Here is a 15,465-nt window from a genome sequence, read left to right on the forward strand (position 1 = left end):
CAGGTGCAGACCAGCCACCATCCGGTAGATGGATGCGAACCGTCATTCAGCTGGATGTCGGGGAGATCAGCAGCACTTGAGTCGTGTGTCACCTTTTGCTATGCCTGAGATGCCTGTATCTTGTGGAGCACGGGAACATGATCAAGATTCGGGGTGTGAATCGACGGCACCGTCGTCCTGAGGGTGCGGTTCATCAGCAACTCTGCAGGTGACAGCCCAGTGGAGAGCGGGGCGGAGCGATAGGCCAACAAAGCTAGATAGAAGTCAGATCCGCATCGGCAGCCTTGCAGAGTAGCCTCTTGACTATGTGAACCCCCTTTTCTGCTTTGCCATTGGACTGAGGGTACAGGGGACTGAATGTGACGTGTGCGAAGTTGTACTGCCGGGCAAAGCTGGCCCATTCCTGGCTGGTGAAGCAGGTGCCATTGTCCGACATCACTGTGAGCGGGATGCCATGCCGGGCAAATGTTTCTTTGCAAGCCCGAATGACAGTAGAAGAAGTGAGGTCGTGCAACCTGATGACCTCCGGGTAGTTAGAGAAGGAATCAATGATTAACACATAGTCCCTGCTCAATGCGTGGAACAGGTCAATGCCCACCTTGGTCCAGGGCGATGTGACCAACTCATGGGGCATCAGGGTCTCCCGTGGTTGGGCGGGTTGAAACCGCTGGCAGCTGGGGCAGTTGAGTACCGCATTGGCGATGTCATCGTTAATGCCCGGCCAATAGGCAGCTTCCCTGGCCCTGCGGTGACATTTTTCAACACCTAGATGGCCTTCGTGCAGCTGCTGTAGGACCAGCTGGTGAATGCTGTGCGGGATCATGATGCGGTCTAGCTTCAGGAGAACCCCATCAACGACTGCCAGATCGTCACAAACATTGTAAAACTGTGGGCATTGGCCCTTGAGCCACCCGTCCGTCATTAGGGGCATGACACGCTGTAGTAGGGGATCAGCCGCTGTGTCACAGCGAATTTGTACCAGGCATTCAACCGATGCTGGCTAGTGGGAAGCTGCGAACTGAACTTGAGCATCGACCTGGCAAATGGACCCTTCGTGATCGCTTGGAGTGGTGACCGGTGCTATGTCTTTTCGTCCGACGTCATTTCGTCCAACGACACTTCGTCCACGTCTTTTGGTCCAACGTCTTTTTGTCCACCCGTCTTTTGGTCCAACGTCACTTCGTCCAATTATCCAATTACAAATAGTTTTATTTAGTTTTTCAATGTTACTGCTCAAGGATCCTCTCCACCTATTTCGCATCTTGAGGTTGAGTTCTGCATTTGTGCTGCTTGATCTCCAGACATTATTAAAATCGCTTATTGTCACGAGTAGGCTTCAATGAAGTTACTGTGAAAAGCCCCTAGTCGCCACATTCCGCTGCCTGTCCGAGGAGGCTGGTACGGGAATCGAACCGTGCTGCTGGCCTGCTTGGTCTGCTTTAAAAGCCAGCGATTTAGCCTGGTGAGCTAAACCAGCCCTCTCCAGACATTATTAAGATAAGCTGCAGGATATTCACCCATGTATGCTCCAGCGTGATGAGAGCCATTGTATCTGATGGAATATTTGATCATTTCAGACCTGTAATGTCAGAACCCACTGCCAACCAGAGGTTTTAATCACTCGACGAAAATCGAGTTTAAACCTGCTTCTTTCAGAACTGCACTCATTGTCTAAATCCAATTAGACTCCCACTTATATCTGTGTCTGTCGGAATTGTAGAATATCAAATCATCTTGTCCTCTCCCCATTATTCTCTCTCGGGTACAGTTCTGGAAATCTAACTTTTAGGGAATTTCGGGAATTTACAATTTACATCAATTTTAAGTAATTTCGGGAATTTTAAGTAATTAGTCAACTTTTAGATTTTTTAACTGCATTTTTAGATTTTTTAACTTTTTAACTGCATTTTTCAACTTGCATTTTACTTGCATTTTATCAATTACTTGCATTTTAGCAATTAAATTCACTTGCTGTATTGTACTTGCATTTTATCAATTAAATGGTTTTATACGGAGTTAATTTGTTTCGGATAATTGGACGAAGTGACGTTGGACCAAAAGACGGGCGGACAAAAGGACGTTGGACCAAAAGACGTGGACGAAGTGTCGTTGGACGAAGTGACGTCGGACGAAAAGACGCGACACGGTGGTGACCGACCTAGAGAGGCCATCGGCAATGACAAGGTCTTTGCCAGGGGTATAAACAAGTTGGAAATCATACCTCCGGAGCTTGAGCAGGATGCGCTGGAGGCGAGGCGTCATATCATTCAAGGCCTTTTGTATTATGTTGATGAGCGGACGATGGTCGGTCTCGACAGTAAACTGAGGAAGTCCATAAACATAGTCGTGGAACCTCACGACACCGGTCAGAAGGCTGAGGCACTCCTTCTCTATTTGCGCGTAGCGCTGTTCCGTGGGGGTCATTGCCCACGACACATACGCAACAGGGACCCATGACGAGGCCTCATCATGCTGAAGAAGCACGGCTCCAATGCCAGACTGACTGGCCTCCGTATAGATTTTCGTTTCCTTGGTTGGATTGAAAAAAGCCAGCACTGGGGCTGTGGATAGCTGTGTTCCCTCCACTCGAGCTCGTGGGCAGGGAGCCACTGGAAGTCCGTTGTCTTTCGAACCAGGTTCCTGAGAGCCGTGGTATGCGAGGCGAGATTGGGAATAAACTTTCGTAGGAAGTTTACCATGCCCAGGAACCGGAGGACCGCTTTCTTGTCCTCGGGCGTTTTCATGGATGTGATGGCAGCAATCTTGTCCTAATCCAGCCGCACACCCAAATGGGAAATATGATCACCCAGGAATTTAATGTCCGATTGGCCGAAAGAGCATTTGGCCCTATTGAGGCGGAGGCCATGTTCGTGAATGCGCTTGAAGACGCACATGAAGGTGGCTGATGTGCTCCTGCGGGATAGTGGACCAGATTATTATGTCGTCGACGTAGACACGGACGCCTTCGATTCCCTCCATCATCTGTTCCATTATTCTGTGGAATACTTTGGACACCGAGATGATGCCAAATGGCATTCGGTTGTAGCAGTATCTGCCAAAGGGCGTATTGAATGTACACAGCTTTCTGCTCGATTCATCCAGCTGGATTTGCCAGAAGCCTTTTGAGGCATTGAGTTTTGTGACGATTTTGGCAAGGGCCATTTCACACGTGAGTTCCTCACGCTTGGGAATCGGGTAGTGCTCCCTCATGATATTCCGATGAAGATCCTTAGGATCTATGCAAATTCTCAGCTCACCGGACGGTTTCTTCACACAGACCATGGAACTCACCCAGTTGGTCGGTTCCGTGACTCTGGAGGTGACCCCTTGGTCCTGGAGGTGCTGGAGGTCCTGGAGCTGTTGCTTGAGGCGGTCCTTAAGGGGCGCTGGGACCCTGCGAGGTGCGTGTACCACAGGCGTTGGGCTTGAGTAGAATCTTGTATGTATACGGGAACGTGCCCATGCCCTCGAAGATGTTGAGGTAGTGTTGGATGATGGTGTCGAGTTGTGCCCTGAAGTCGGTGTCAGGAGAGGCAGACGCGTCGCTGGGAGAGAGAGAGTGAACCCTCTGCACCAACTTCAGCAGCTTATATGCCTGCGCACCAAGCAAGGAGGCTTTCGAGGCGGCAACGATCTCAAAGGATAGTACAGCTGTGTGAGCACAGTGCGTCACCTCGAGTTGGCAGGAGCCACTGGCAGCGACGGCATTTCCGTTATAATCAAGCAGTTGGCATGCAGAAGGCAGGGTGGCAGGCTGGACACGGAGGCTGCGAAGGTCAGACGACGCAATGAGATTAGCGGAGGCGCCAGTGTCCAGGCGGAACCTCACTGGGGACCGATTGACCGTAAGGGTGGCACACCACTCATCACCTGGATCAATTGTATTGGAATGGGTTTGGTGCTGCGCTTTGGAGACATCCTGTACTTGGTTATGATGCCGACTTGGAAAGGGGCTTGCAGGTCATCGCTGTCAAAGTTGGCAGACAGGTCTGGGACAGGCTCATTCAGTGTGGGCTGAATGGCCCGGACATCCCTGCGGGTCTGGCTGGATCTCCTGAAACTAGCAGGCTGAGTCGACCTGCATAAAGCAGCATAGTGGCCAAGTTTGCCACACTGCAGACTGCGTCGGGTCTTCACGGGACATTGTCGCTTTAAGTGGGCGGAGCCATAGTTGACGCACGCCATTGCGTCGGCGCGTTCGTTACGCCACAGCGCATGCGTGGTACGATCCAGCGTGGTGCTTGCCTGCCCAGTACGTTCCTCGATGTCACCACGTTTGTTGCGTCCCAGCGCGGGAGCCCGCGAAAAGCGCGCAAAATGGCCGCCTTCGTCCAGACTTAGGCCCTGGAGAGACTTAATAACCTGGACCCGTTCTGCCTCATGGGGAGTTTGCCGTGCCGTTTCAGCAGCCTGGATGCGGGAATATCGCGTGGAGGCGTACTCATGGAACACGCAGGTCTCTATGTCAGTGGACAGGGTGAGCTGCTTGACTTTAAGAAGCTGCTGGCGAAGGGGCTCCGACTGCACACCAAAAACTATCTGGCCACGTATCATGGAGTCAGAGGTGGACCCGTAGTTGCAGGACTGCGCAAGGACACGGAGGTGGGTGATAAACGACTGGAAAGGTTTGTCCTTACCCTGTAAGCGCTGCTGAAATATATATCGCTCGAAGCTCTCGTTTACCTCGACCTCGCAGTGGCTGTCGAACTTTAGGAGGACCGTCTTGAACTTCGATTTATCCTCCCCGTCAGCGAAGGTGAGCGAGTTAAAGATGTGGAGGGCATGGTCCCCAGCTGTGGAGAGGAAGAGAGCAATCGTCCGTGCATCCGAGGCAGCTTCCAGGTCCATGGCCTCGAGGTACAGCTGGAAGCGCTGTTTAAAAATCTTACTGTTGGAGGCCAGGTTGCCGGCAATGCGGAGGGGCGGCGGCAGGCGAACGCTGTCCATATTGCAGGATGGCTGAAGACTGGTGGAAGGCTGATCACTGGAAGGTAGGTCTCAGAAGTACTAACATCCCTCAACTACTGGTACCATGAAGTGTTGGGCACTGTGGACTTATGAAGCAGACATATGCCACCAGCACTGAAGAAGAGTCAACACTATTTTATTAACTCTTATAAAATAGTAGACATACTATAACTGTGGGTTTACACAATGTTAGTTTAACTGGAGACCTGTGCCTGTCTGAACCAGTTGAATCTCTCAGCCCGTGGTGTGAGTCTGTACTAAACTTGAAGAGCTCTTGTGCTTCTGAAAGGCAGCATCCAGAATGAGCGGGAAAAGTGATGCCCTCTGCCTTTATAGTGTGTGTGTTCTAACTGGTGAATGGCTGCGGTGTTTGTGCATGTTGATTGGTCCCTGTGTATGTCCATCAGTGTGTGTGTCTGCACCATGATATACTGGTGTATATTATGACATGCTCCACCATTGACTGAGCTGGCCGTCTCCTAAAGGACATAACTGTTAGACTGGGTCGGCGACAGGTTCCGAGGGAACCAACAAGAGGGGAAAACATATTGAACCTCATCCTCATCAACCTGTCTTCCACAGCTGCATCTGTCCATGCCAGTATTGGTAGGAGTGATCACAACAAAGTCCTTTTGGAGACAAAGTCCCATCTTCACATTGAAGAAAATCTCCATTGTGCATGGCACTGCCACCATGATAAATGGAATAGACTTTGAATAGATCTAGCAGCTCAAGGCAGGGTATCCATGAGGCGCTTTGGGTCATCAGCAGCAACAGAATTTTATTCAACCACAATCCATAACCTCATGGCCTGGCATATCTCCCACTCTACCATTACCACCAAACCAGGGGATCAACCCTGCTTCAATGTAGAGTGCACGAGGGCATGTCAGGAACAACACCAGGCATAGCTATAAATGAATGAAATGAAAATGAAATAAAAATCGCTGATTGTCACAAGTAGGCTTCAAATGAAGTTACTGTGAAAAGCCCCTACTCACCACATTCTGGCGCCTGTTCAGGGAGGCCGGTACGGGAATTGAACCGTGCTGCTGGCCTGCCTTGGTCTGCTTTAAAAGCCAGCTATTTAGCCCAGTGTGCTAAACCAGCCCCCATGAGGGGCTGGATTCTCTGTTCCCCGATACCGATTTCATAATCGGCGATCGGGCAGACAATCCTTTTTACGACCGAATTGAGGGGGAGCCTATTTTTGGATTCTCTGCCTTGTCCAAAACGGCGTCATCGGGGAGTACGCCGCAAGCCGTTCGGAGGGGGTGGTTTGGCGAGGGCTGGGGGGACTGTTGGGGGGTGGTCCAGGCGTGGCGAGGTGGTGTCCGGGGGGGCACAATCTGGCAGGATGGGTCCTCACGCATGTTGTACGGCGTGACCGCTGTAGGTCAGCATTATGCGCATGCGCGGCCACGAACCCGGCAATTCTCCAGCAGTTTATTTCGTAAAGGCCGTGTGTTATACATGGTGCAGCTGCTAGCCCCTCACCAGTCAGAGGGTCGGTGCTAGGGCCTCGGCTAATTTTTCATCACAGAACTAAACACTTCCGACGGACATAGCCTCAAAATCAGAGTACCCGCCGAGGTGTCAACCTGGTGAAGCCACAGGACTACTTGAGTGTCAAACAGAATAAGCCGCAAGTGACAGACAGAATGAAACGATCCCACAACCAATGGATCAGATCTAAGCTCTGTAGTCCTGTCACATCCAACTGTGAATGGTTGTGGACAATGAAACAACTCACTGGAGGAGGAGGCTCCACAAATATCCCCATCCTCAATGATGGAGGAGCCCAGGTACATCTGTACAACAGACAAGGAGCCTGATTCTCCGATTCTCCGATCTCCCAGCTGTGTGTTCCTCAGCAGCGCGACTTTCACTGGACGCGGAATTCTCTTCTCCCGCCGCATGTCAATGGGATTTCCCATTGAAGCCACCCCACACCACCGGGAAACTCCTGGTCGGAGGTGCCCTGTCGGTGGGAAAAGTGAATTGCAAAGGCCGGAAAATTTCGGCCCAGGCTGAAGCTTTCGCAACAATCTACAGCCAGAAGTGCCGAGTGGATGGCCCATCTCGGTCTCCTGAGTTCCCCAGATGTCAGTCTTCACCCAATTGGATTCACTCCACGTGATATCAGGAAATGGTTGAAGACACTGGATACTGCAACGGCTATGGGCCCTGACAATATTCTGGGAAGAGTACTGAAGGCTTATGCTCCAGAACTTTCCCCTAGCCAAGCTGTTCCAGTACAGCGACAGCACTGGTAATGGGGAAAATTGCCCAGGTATGTCCTGTACACGAGAAACAAGACAAATCCTATTCAGCCATTTGCTGCCCCGTCCGTCTGCACTTGATCATCAGTAGTGATGGCAGGTCATTAACAGCGCAATCATGTGGCACTTACTCAGCAATAACCTGCTGTTTGATTCTCCGTTTCAGTCACTCAGATCCTGACCTCATTACAGCCTTGGATCAAACATGGACAAAAGAGAAGAACTCCAGGGGTGAGGTGAGAGTGGATGCCCTTGACATTGAGGTAGTATTTGAACAATGTGGCATCAAGGAACTTATGAAAACTGGAGTCAATGGGAATTGTGAGAAATCATTTTGCTCGTTGGAGTCAAAGGAAAATATTTCAGGTTTGGGCTGATAATGTAACACTCACATTCACGCCGCACAGGTACCAGGCAATGACCGGCTGCAACAAGAGAGAATCTAACCATCGCACCTTGACATCCACTGGCATTGCCATCACTGAATTCCCCCACTACCAACATCCTGGGGGTTACCATTGACCAGAAACTGAACTGGATCAGCCATATAAATACTTTGGCTACAAGAACAGGTTAGAGGCTGGGAATCCTGCGGTGAGTAACTCACCTCCTAACTCCCCAAAGCCTGTCCACCATCTACAAGGCACAAGTCAGGAGTGTGATAGAATGCTCTCCACTTCCCTGGATGAGCGCAGCTCCAACAACACTCAAGAAGCTCAACACCAGGAAAGGGGAGGCATGGAAGTGACGAATAAAGGCAGGGATGTATGGGTAGTCAGGGTTTAGGGCTGGGGGGAGTTGGGTATATTATTGTGGGGTTTTTTGCGTGTGTGTTGGATCTTTCTGTTGTTGTTCAAAATGTGAAAGTTTTGAAATTATAAATGTCTCAATAAAATATTTTCCAAAAAAAAAACTCAACACCATCCAGGACAAAGCAGCCACTTGATTAGCCACGACCACTACCATCCAGAAGGGCAAGGGCAGCAGATACCTGGGAACACCACCACCTGGAAGTTTCCCTCAAACTCATTCACCATCCTGACTTGGAAATATATCTGCCGTTCCTTCACTGCCACTGGGTCAAAGTCCTGGAACTCAATCTCTAACAGCACTGTGGGTGTCCTACACCTCAGAGACTACAGTGGTTCAAGAAGGCAGCTCATCCCCACCTTCTCAGGGGCAATTAGGGATGGGCAATAAATGATGCTCTGGCCAGCGAAACACAGATCCCAGAAATCGATACATTTTAAAAATCCAACCTCATCTACTTCCCTGTTCTCTGTGTGGAAATCGGACCCACTCAGCAGGATATTTGACTGCAGGAGCTATCACCATTTGTCCAATTCTGTCACCACCTGAAATCCCCACACAACCTGAATTTATCTTGGGCCTTAATGTATTGTTGGAAACCAGCTATTTCTGATAGGTAAAAGGATCATTGATTTAGCCATTTTGTTTTAAATACAACCCAGTTTAAAAAACATTTTAAAATTGTTTCTGTACTAAACCACACAGTTTAGTCAGTTTCATTACAATTTTTAAAAAAACACATAGCTTACAGAGAAATCTGCAAAGCATACAGGATTCATTTGGAACATTTGTAGTCTAATTAGAAGCAAATGCAACATTTCTACTGAAGGTCAAAATGAGCACCATAATTAACATGAATCTACCATTGTTCAAAATGTGAATAGTATAGCAGACAGCAAATACCAGACCTGGTTAAAAGTGTAAGTTTACATTCCAACACACAGAAGACACCTATAGATGCAACGTAGTCATACCAATGTTGCACATTGATGATTAACAACTAATCATCCAATCAAATGTATTGGGAATTCACCCAAACCAATCAGCATGTTACAAGGGTAGGAACAGATGGACTCAGATTGACAACATTTTCCTTAAAGATAGTGGTCCAGGCAGCCATTTTCCATTCTAGAATCACTCTATACTACTAGCTGTCTACTGTCTTCATTTCGTATTTTCATATTTCTACTCTAACTCTAAATCTGCGCAAGCTGTTTTGCTTTGAGCAAGAAACCATTACTGTATTTTGAAAGTTCAGATCGATTGTACGCTACTAAGTTTAATTATAAATCTTAAAGTCTTCTGCTGGCAGGGGCTTTATTGAGAATATTTGATTTGTAACCACAAGAAGATTTCAAACTCTGAATTATAATCAATACACACCCAATAAAGATTACATTTCACATCCGAGACATGTAGAGCAAATTTCTACTACGTTAGTGTATATGAGACTACACTTAACCGCAGGGTAGATTTCACCATGTATAAAACATCCTTGGATATATCACAGAGTGGTAGGGTTAGCGGAGTTAAATAGGTCGAGTTCTTCAGACCACATGAAACTTTAACAAAACATCTTTTAATGCTACATGCATGCGGGAGAACGAAACTCGGCAGCTTTAACTGCAGCTTGGTCCAAGTCGTTCTGCCCACACAAAGCTGTTTTACACATCTTATACTGTTTAGGTTGTACAGACTGATTCAAGGGAATACAAAGTGATTCAAAGTACTACAATACAACCGATTACTGATACCGGCAGTTTGATTAAGTTACAGTCATTCCTCTGATTAGATAATGCGGATACATTGACATACTCCACTTCTAATCGTTCGACGGACACATCTTGTCCATCTGCTTTGCAATACAAAGGAACGTCCTTTAGACAATCCAGTAATGAGGTGGTGAGCCCTATTTCCCTGATACCTGTATCTGGGTGGGTGCACAATGCCCTTTCCAGACATGCTGGAGCCAGGCTGAACGTTTTCGATTTGTAGGCTGGGAAATGTGTTACCTGAGATATGCCGGCGTGTCGTGTGCTAATTTGCGTTTGTCCACATTTTGAGTTTGTGAGATTGCCAGGTTAATCTTCTCCAGGCATTCCCTTCCAAGCTGTCCCATGTGTACCTCAGATTCTCCATTTTCCCCACTACAGGCAGTGAGAGGGATGGGGGAGGGAGTGGGGGGGATTTAGGAAGATTGATCGAAGGCTCAGGTGAAAGGATGGAGCTTGATGGAGTAGTGAGACTTGGAGAGGGGGAGGGGTGAAAGGTGAGAGTTCAGACAGCAGAGCCTAGGCATCTGAAGGCTCTGCTGTCAATGGTGGGATGCAGGAAGCAGCAATGGGCAGGAGACCAGAGTCAGAGGATGGAAGGATGAGGGAGGGAATGTGAACCTGCTGCAGGACGCAGAGCTAGGGAGGAGTGAGGTCATGGAGGGAATTGGAGGTCAGTGTGGTCAGGGGTTGTGGGTCAGTGGGGTCAGGGATAACAGATCAGTGGGACCTGGGTAACAAATCAGTGATATCAGGGGTAACAGGTCAATGAGGCCAGCATGGATGAAGGTAGCCAGTAGAGGACATTGGAATAATGGAATTAAGAGGCGGAACAAACTGGGAGAAGGGTTTCTGAGTGCAAGGGACCGATGTAGCGCTGAGACAGACAATTTTGTCGAGATGAAAGTAAGAGTCTTGATTAATAAGGGGATCAGGGGTTATGGGGAGAAGGCAGGAGAATGGGGATGAGAAACATATTAGATATGATTGAATGGCAGAGCAGACACGATGGGCCGAGTGGCCTAATTCTGCTCTCATGCCTTATGGTTTTACGGTCTTATGATTATGCTCTGTGTTGTGGCCGCAGTAGAGGTGCACACAGGGTGGGATTCTCTAACCACCCGCCGGGTCGGAGAATCGCCGGGGGGCGGCATGAATCTCGCCCCGGCCGGCTGCTGAATTCTCCGGCGCCTGGGTTTTGGCGGAGGTGGGAATCGCACCACACCCGTCAGGGGCCGTTGGCAGCGCCCCCCGCCCCCCCTCCCCGGCGATTCTCTAGCCCGCGATGGGCTGACTGGCCGTCTGTTTTCTGTCGGTCCCGCCGGCGTAAATCACAACAGGCCCTTACCGGCAGGACCTGGCTCCACGGGCGGCCTGCAGAGTCCTCGTGGGGGCGCGGGGGGTCTGGTCCCCGGGGGGTGCCCCAACCGTGGCCCCACCGATCCGCAGGCGGGCCTGTGCCGTGGAGGCACTCTTTCCCTCCGGAATGTCCGCTGTCAACCTCCACCTTGGCCGGTGCTGAGATGACGCCAGCACATGCTGGCACTCCCGCGCATGCGCCAACTCGCACTGGCCGGCGGAGGCCCTTCGGCACCGGTTGGCGTGTTGCCTAGCCCTTCCACGCCGGCTGGCGCGGTGCCAGACACTCTGCCACAGCCCTATTCCCTGAAGGTGCAGAGGATTCTGCACCTTCGGGGCGGCCCGACGCCGGAATGGTTCATGCCACTCCTATGCGCCGGAGTGGCCCGCCCCACCAGTTCGCGTAGAATCCCGCCTCTAGTTCTTTAAATAGTCGAATGATTTATTAACAAAAACGTGGAAAGATAACTAAGGAACAATAATACTTTTGATTTGATTTATTATTGTCACATGTATTAGTATACAGTGAAAAGAATTGTTTCTTGCATGCTGTACAGACAATGCATACCGTACATAGGGAAGGAAGGGGAGACGACAGAATGTAATGTTACAATTATAACGAGAGTAAAAGATAGAATTAGAGGGTCTGCTGGGCCCAGTTTGCAAGAATTTGCCTTGCTCTGGCGCCATCTTGCATTGAACAGCATTGAATACAGACAGAAACAAAACAAATGAAATCAGTGAATTCTCCTGGAGCTACTCTTAGTGTGACCTCCTCTTGTACGACTTACGACCAACTGCCTCTAACGTGAGGCACATGGTAGATCTCTATTGCCACCTGTTGTTTGGAGGTCATATCAATAACTATATATTGACAGACAACGATCTACAAGACTGTGCACAGGCATGTCACCATAGAGGCCTCCGTGACAGAGAGGATGTGGAGTTGAAGCTCAGCTCCTGAGGGCCCATTGGGACAGAGGCCCATGTTTACTGGTTCCTATTGGAGGGTCCAGTGGGAAGTGGGATGATATTTATTGGTCCCTATTGGAGCGTTCAATGGGAAGGAGGCCCATGTTTACTGGTCCCTATTGCAGAATCCAATGTGAAGAAGGCCCATGTCTGTTGGTCCCTACTGGAGGGTCCGTGGGACATGGACACCACGGTCGATGTGGAGGATGGTTCCTTTATGTTGTAAGTGTGTGGTTATCCACCTCTCATCCTAGTTAAACACTAGGACCCAGAGTCTGACCATGGAAGTGGAAGGAGAGGGAAAGGAATCTGAATGTGTTCTGAATGGACAGGATGTGTCAGTGGCTCAGTATCTGTCCCTCCAGCTCACACTGATGGGGTTGTCATGTGAGAGTACCTTTAAGAAATGGATGTTTAAGTAATGTACCTTTAAGAAATGAGGCAGCTCATATTACTGAAGGGATGTCAGAGTGTGGGTGGAGCTGGCTTTTTTAGCTCAGCCGTTTTGCAGTGTTTAGGTTTCAGTTTTGAGAGAGAGCAGCTGAAAAGTGTCTGGCTGTTTTGCTGTGAGCTGTTTGAAAGGAAAAGCCAGTTTTGAGGAAAAGCAGACTGTTAGATTTGGCAAAAACATTGCAGTTAACATTACCTGACAAAATGCAAAAAGATGAGGTAATTATGGCGGTGGCTAAGCATTTAAAGTTGCCTGAGATAGAGTCTGACTCATTGGAAATAGAAAAAGTTCAGTTACAAATTAAACAAATGGAACATGAGAAAGAATTAAAGCGGCTTGAATACGAAAGAGAGGAAAAAGAAAGAGAGAGAGCGAGAGAGGAAATAGAAAAGGAGAGAAGAAAGGAGAAAAGAAAGAATAGCCAGAGCAGAACAAACATAAAAAGAAAGGGAGATACAGATCAGGGAAAAGGAAAAAGAGAGGGAGTTTGAACTTCAGAAAATGGCCATGAAACATGAAAGTCAATTAAAATTGGCTGACTAAAAGGGAAACATACAGTTGGGTGATAGTGATGAGGATAGTGAGAAAGAGCGTCATAGTCGAAAGCTTGGTGGGAATCTATTTAAATATGTCCAAGCATTGCCAAAGTTTGACAAGAAGGAAGTGGAAGCCTTTTTCATTTAATTTGAGAAGGTAGCTAAACAAATGAAATGGCCACAGGACATGTGGGTGTTACTGATTCAAACAAAGCTGGTAGGTAGAGCTTGTGAAGTGTTTGCATCATGACCGGAGGAGGTATCTGGAACGTATGAGGAGGTGAAGAAATCCATCTTAAGTGCATATGAGCTCGTGCCTGAACCTACAGACAAAGGTTGAGAAATTTAAGGAAATAATTTGGTCAAACATACATGGAGTTTGAAAGGCTCAAACAGAGTAATTTTGATAGGTGGATAAGTGCTTTGAAAATAGATCAAACGTATGAAGCCCTCAGAGAAATTATACTTTTGGAGGAGTTTAAAAATTCAATTCCTGATGTAGTGAGAACTCATGGGGAAGAACAGAGGGTTAAAACTGTGAGATTAGTGGCAGAAATTGCAGATGATTATGAATTAGTTCATAAATCAAAGATTGGTTTCTGACATCAGTTTCAGCCGGTGAGGGATAGAAACTGGGGACATGAGAAATACTCAAGTGGTAAAGGTAAAGGTGATCTGATGGGAGACAATAAAGAGAATGTACCTCAGATTAAAATAGAAATCCAGGAGGGTGGGAAAGAAATGAAAAGTTTCAAATGTTTTCACTGTAATAAACTAGGCCATGTAAAGGCACAGTGTTGGTGGTTGAAGAAAAGCACTGGAAAGGCTGATGTGGTAAACCAGGATAAGACAGTGGGATTTGTTGGAGTGGTAAATGAAAGCCCAAGGGAAGAGAAGGAGGTGCAAATGATTGTACAGCCTGTTTAAGAAGTAATTGTTAAGGACTTCCGGTTGCGGCTATGCGGAGCTAAGCCGCACGTTCGGCAGCTCCCGCTTTAAGAGGACTTGTGGGCTCTTTTAAGGGTCCCAAACAGCGCTGATTCGACGATTCCCGTTGGATTAAGGGGTCTGGAGCAAAACCCCCTGGGATTTATGGTGCGGACTCGAAGTGGGGCAAGGAGAAAAACGGCAGCAACTCCCCTGGAAAAGCGGGGGAAGGTGGACAAAATGGCGGCCGGTGGAGCCCCTGAGGAGTGGAGGCAGTGGGCTGAGGAGCAGCAGGCGGACCTTCTGCGCTATTTCACGGAGCTGAAAGGGGAGTTGTTGGAATCCCTGAAGGTGACGACTAGTAAGCTGCTGGAGACCCAGACAACCCAGGGTGCAGCGATAATTGAGTTGCAGCAGCAGGCCTCTGAGCGCAAGGAGGAGGTTTCGGCCCTCGTGGGGAAGGTGGAGATACACGAGGCGCTTCATAAAAAGTGGCAAGATCGGTTCGAGGAAACGGAGTTTCGGTCACGGAGGAAGAACCTGTGGATCCTGGGCCTCGAGGAGGGGCTGGAGGGGTCGGTCCTGCCGGCCTATGTGGCTGTGATGTTGAACTCGCTGGTGGGGGCAGGATCCTTCCATCTGCCCCTGGAGCTGGAGGGGGCCCACAGAGTACTGGCCAGGCGGCCCAAGGCGAATGAACCCCCGCGGGCGGTGCTGGTGCAGTTCCATCGGTTCAGTGACCGGGAATGTGTTCTCCGATGGGCCAAGAAGGTGACGAGCAGCAAGTGGGAGAATTCAGTAGTGCGTATCTACCAGGACTGGAGTGTGGAGGTGGCCAAGAGGAGAGCTGGGTTTAACCGGACGAAGGCGGTGCTCCATGGAAAGCAGGTGAAGTTCGGCATGTTGCCGCCTGCGCGCCTGTGGGTCACCTACAAGGACCGACATCACTACTTTGAGTCCCCGGAGGAAGCGTGGGCCTTTGTGCAGACTGAAAAGCTGGACTCGAACTAGAGATTGGGGGCTGTGGGAGTATTTCTGTATCATTGTTTATGCTGTAGCGGGTTATTCTGTTTGTTTTTGTTTTTTCTCTCGCTTTCGGACGATGTGGGTTATGGTTTTGTGTTCTAAGGGGGGTGCTGGGGTTTGTGGTTGACCTGTGTCTTTGTTTGTATGGAGTTGGTGGTTGGGTTGGGACTGCTGTTTGGGAGCTGCGTTGGTGGGGTGGGGCAGTGTGAAAGCGCGGACTTTTCTCTGGTTTCCCGCGCCTGCGGGACGAGTGGGTGGAGCTGGTGGCGAGGGGCGTGGTTATTAGACCGGGTTTCCCGCGCTGAAGCGGTGCCAAGGAGCTGATGCAGGGGAGGAGGGGGGACCTCATATCGGGAGGGGTC

This window comes from Scyliorhinus canicula, chromosome 4 (assembly GCF_902713615.1).
Source record: "Scyliorhinus canicula chromosome 4, sScyCan1.1, whole genome shotgun sequence".
Lineage (NCBI taxonomy): Eukaryota > Metazoa > Chordata > Chondrichthyes > Carcharhiniformes > Scyliorhinidae > Scyliorhinus > Scyliorhinus canicula.